Below are 5,105 nucleotides of genomic sequence, written 5' to 3'. Positions count from 1 at the left end.
TTGTTTAACTCAGAAACAAAAACTGTGGATCCAATACCTGGCAAAAGGGAGATGCTAAAAGAAAAACAGAGACTCCCCTCAGTTCAAAGGGAGATAAACAAACTAAAGCTCAACAGACATCATGTTGTGTTTAGCTTTGTTTCATGAATTGCTTTTCATACCCTGTCTTAGCCAACCTCTCCAAATATTGCAGGACCTATTTCCACTGGGACTTTTCTCACTTGCTTCCAGTTCCTTGTGTATAGAAGCCCTCGAATGGCAGCCAGTTCCTTGAGAAGTACAAGTTCACTGATTTATATTCCAGCCACCTTCTGGAAGGGGCTGTGGTCCAGCTGCACATTTGTGTATTCATTGAGCCATATTCCCTACTTCACATCCACCTGACAGCTGCAGATAACAAAAACATTTTCCATAAGATATGTAAGAGGAGGAGAGGGATAGGCTTAACCATCACCTGGAAGAGAGAGCAGCCTTGGTACAACCAAGAGAGCAGGACTGATAGAGAAGTAGGAACTGAATAAGGAACAGGTAGGATCTTCTCATCCTGTTGATATCCATTTAAAACTACTGTTCAGTTTCAGCACTATCAATTACCATTACACACTGTTCAGAATAGAATATTTGAAATACCCTGAAACCATATTCAGGAGCTTACATGCAAAGGCATTGAACTTTAGCCTTCTCTCTTTCTCTTATTCTTTGAGTATGATCTTGCTGATCGTAAGCCCTGGAGTAAACAGTTCAAAACCAAAAAGGAACAGAAGTTGAAATGGCTGAAGGTGTATAGGAAGCAAGTTAGTAAAAAAGAAAAGGGTCAGAAACCTAGCATTCTTGTTAACAGTAAAGTGTAGAGAGGAGGAATTACCCATGCGTCTTGGCTACCATATCTGTAACAGCAGCAGCAGGTGACAGATCAAAAACAGAACTACCAGCCCATAGGAGAAGGAATCAATGAAGCCACAGCTTAGCCAAGAGATGTATTTCTCTGATGAACAATCCTGCCTCTTAAAGATAAAAACTGGGCCATTTCCACTTGAGTTGCTCTCTTCTGTCATCCCACAGCTTATATTCTGTATTTTGGCTCCTGATTACATAAAGCCTAATATGACCCACTTGTGATGTTTTCTTAGTAAGTCTTGTCACTAGAATTACATGACTTTAGGGCCAGAACAATATTACAAAGTTTGTTTTTTTCAAGTCTGATATTATCTAACATGTCTATGGGCAGGGAAGTGGCCCTCCTCAAGTTCCTATCCTTTTCATAAAATATCCAGGTCATAATAAACACACACTATTTTATCTACCATGAGGCATATCATCTTTACTTTTTAGAGTAAGCTTTCTTTCAGTTCATTGGTTAAAACTGGCTTGCAGTTCCTTCAATTTCAATTCAATTCCCAGTGACAAAATAGCTCAAATCCTTAGGTCTTTAATTTTCTTTCCTCTCCCCTCCCTGCTTTCTTCTCTTTTAATCTCTTTCACCTCTCCATTAGATCACTCCAACAGATTGAAGGAGAGTATTCCAGACATTACTGAATATAGAGGACATTTATCCTATTTAACTACAAGAGGAACAGAGACAAAGTATGAGAAAGTACATCGTTTAGAATAGTGTTGGAGGATCAAGCTTTTTCAGAACTAGTTAGCCATGGCTTCACTCCAGTGCCACAGAAGTGACTCTATTTTTTGTGCTACAAAACTACATGGTGGAGTCCTGCACAGTAAGATTCACCTATTAGGGACAGGTCAAGATATCTGATGAGAATCACACATACACAGAAGATATAATATGAATCTTAATGTGGCAAAACAAGCTTTCTTTTATCAGAGAAGAAATTTGGAGATCAAAAAGAATCTACTTGGAGTGGCATTTTCATCACATAAGACTCAGATGCTATTTTCCACCAATGTGAAGGCTCTTTGTAATAAAAAGAGGCTCAGAAAGTAATCAAATATTCCTTAAAAGTACTGTCAGGGTTTCTATTTCTCAAGATATAGGTTTAAAGTCATGTCAACAGGAAGAACATACTTTCCTCTTTCAGGGAATAAACTGATATTCTTCAACTAGCTGTATCAAGAAATGTTTGCATTTGGGAAACTGATCCCAGTCCTCAGGAGTGGAGAGTTAGAACCACAAGCAAATTATCCTTCTCACTATTGCTCTGTTCAGTCTGTCCCTACTCAGAGTAAGCAAACCTCAGGGCAAAGGAAGGAGTCTACTTATCTATCTGAAATCTGGAATACTGATGTTTCCAAAACTCAAGTAGACACAGAGACTCTAGACTCCTTTCTCATGGGTTTTCTGAAAGAGCCGATTGGCTTCCCCACATTCGGGGAGAAAACCTTGAAGAGTGACGCATAACAAGAACAAGAGTAAACGGGGTAAACAGAGAGTTGTCAAGAAAGAGGGCATATTCATGTGGATCTCCCTCCAAACACTCTAACTATGAGACAGAGACCATCTATCCCTGGTGTGTTATGAGAATGAGTTAGTGACGCAAGTTTCCCAATTCTTGATCCTCTCACTTTGCACTGTCTCAGGATACCTTTCCATTCTTCATGAAAAGGGTTGCCTAAACGTCCATCAGGGCTCTAATGTGTGGAGTGTGGAAAAGGCAGAAATGGCACTGTTCGGGAATGGGGCAGGACCCTGATCACCATGTGGGCTCTGGCAAGGGATCATAGAAATCATCAGTTGCTTTGTGAACCACTACATGGTTAGGACTATAAACTGCTTGTTTAAGACTCAAAAAGCCTAAGGTCCACCAAGAGGTTAGTAGGGCACTGAGGATCTTTTCTTCTACCTAGTGATAGAGAAAGTAGGGGTCCTGCTATACTCAGAATACAGTAGACATCTTGGTTAATGACCCTAAATAAGAATTTAATTTGAGCCTGTAAACACATATAAAAGCTAGAGTGTAAAAATCAAGACATAGTTATCATGGTGATGAAGGCCAGAAAAAGAACGGATTCAGTTCGGTTCAGTTGCTCAGTCATGTCTGGCTCTTTGCAACCTCATGGACTGCAGTACACTGGGACTTCCCTGTCCATCACCAGCTCCCAGAGTTCACTCAGACTCATGTCCACTGAGTCAGTGATGCCATCCAGCCATGTCATCTTCTGCTGTACCCTTCTCCTCCCCTCCTCAATCTTTCCCAACATCAGGGTCTTTTCAAATGAGTCAGCTCTTTGCATCAGGTGGCCAAAGCATTGAAGTTTCAGCTTCAGCATCAGTCCTTCCAATAAATATTCAGGACTGATTTCCTTTAGGATGGACTGGTTGGATCTTCTTGGTGTCCAAGGGACTGAGTCTTCTCCAGCACCACAGTTCAAAAGCATGTGCTGTCTAGGTTGGTCATAACTTTTTTCCCAAGGAGCAAGTGTCTTTTAATTTCATGGCTGCAGTCACCATCTGCAGTGATTTTGGAGACCCAGAAAATAAAGTCTGCCACTGTTTCCACTGTTTCCCCATCTATTTCCCATGAAGTGATGGGACTGGATGCCATGATCTTAGTTTTCTGAAGGTTGAGTTTTAAGCCAACTTTTTCACTCTCTTCTTTCACTTTCATCAAGAGGCTCTTTAGTTCTTTTTCACTTTCTGCCATAAGTGTGGTGTCATCTGCATATCTGAGGTTATTGATATTTCTCCTGGCAATCTTGATTCCAGCTTGTGCTTCATCCAGTCCATCATTTCTCATGATGTACTTTGCATATAAGTTAAATAATCAGGTTGAAAATATACAGCCTTTATATACTCCTTTCCTGATTTGGAACCAATCTGTTGTTCCATGTCCAGTTCTAACTTGCTTCTTGACCTGCATATAGACTTCTCAGGAGGCAGGTCAGGTGGTCTAATATTCCCTTTTCTTTAAGAATTTTCCAGAGTTTGTTGTGATCCACACAGTCAAAAGCTTTGGCATAGTCAATAAAGCACAAGTAGATGCTTTTCTGGAAGTAAAATTTTGTTGCTGTTGTCAGTCACAAAGTCATGCTTGACTCTTTATAACCCCGTGGACTGGAGCATGTATATATGTATCTCCAAAAGATTCCCAATAATTGAGGCCAAGAAGAAGACTGGAAACTCAAAAACAACTCAGGGTAGAACACAGAATTCAAATTTTCTCGATTGATAATTACCTGATCCAGTCTCAATAAGTGATACAAAAGTGAAGTCACTCAGTCGTGTCCAACCTTTGCGACCCCGTGGACTGTAGCCTACCAGGCTCCTCCCTCCATGGGATTCTCCAGGCAAGAGTACTGGAGTGGGTTGCCATTTCCTTCTCCAGGGGATCTTCCCAACCCAGGGATCGAACCCGGATCTCCTGCATTCCAGGCAGATGCTTTAACCTCTGAGCCACCAGGGAAGCCTCAATCTCAATAGATACCTTATATTTATGTTCTACTTTTATAAATTTCTCTCATGTGATTCTCATAACAACCTTAGAGAAGACTGATAAATTAATCCTAGGAATTAGAGATAATGGAATAGATAAGACCTTATCTCTCATCTTGCTTTTTCCTATGTCCTCACTGTTCCAGGATCTGTACTTTTCTTTTAGACTCTGCCTGTGTTGCAGGAACTTCTTAGATGCATGTCTATCCCATGTACTTCCTTCATGCCGAGGCAGATAAAACTTGTTTTGACAGAGAAAAGAACGAAGTAGATGTGCTGATCAAAGTGTCAGTGGGAATACTTGTTGCAGAGAGAGACAGACAGAGTAGTCTAGGTTTTTTCCAGTTCCTGAGACTGAACTTTCTTTTTTGTGCCCAGTTTTATACATTTTCTCTAATCCCTTTCTTTAGCTGGAGAGGTTTGTATTTTTTACAACCAAGATATCCCTGACAAAGATCATATCGATCTCCCCTTCAGTGGAGCCACATGGATGCCCTGTGAGCATCCACTTGTTGGTTGGAGCCAAGCTGAACCAGCCTTGTCTCTCTCATGTCATGGAAGAAGCTAACAACATTGATATCTCTATTCCGCCTCTTGCTCTCTCTTCTCTCTCTTTTTTTAAAATCACTGACGTGTACTCTCTTCACTCTCCTGCTTTCATTGTGCACACTGGGATCCACATTTCATGGAAAATGAAAACCTCTGCCTTTTC

The 5,105-nt window shown here is 40.9% G+C and overlaps 1 non-coding gene across 1 annotated transcript; it reads right to left on the bottom strand.

Annotated features, from left to right (window-relative positions):
* Positions 1–4,292: 4,292 nt before the first annotated feature.
* TRNAS-GGA lies at positions 4,293–4,364 on the bottom strand. Its single transcript has one exon. It is a non-coding gene; the product is annotated as a tRNA-Ser (tRNA).
* Positions 4,365–5,105: the final 741 nt, after the last annotated feature.

This window comes from Oryx dammah, unplaced genomic scaffold, assembly GCF_014754425.2.
Source record: "Oryx dammah isolate SB20612 unplaced genomic scaffold, SCBI_Odam_1.1 HiC_scaffold_21, whole genome shotgun sequence".
Taxonomy (NCBI): domain Eukaryota; kingdom Metazoa; phylum Chordata; class Mammalia; order Artiodactyla; family Bovidae; genus Oryx; species Oryx dammah.
This window is presented reverse-complemented; position numbering and strand designations above follow the sequence as displayed.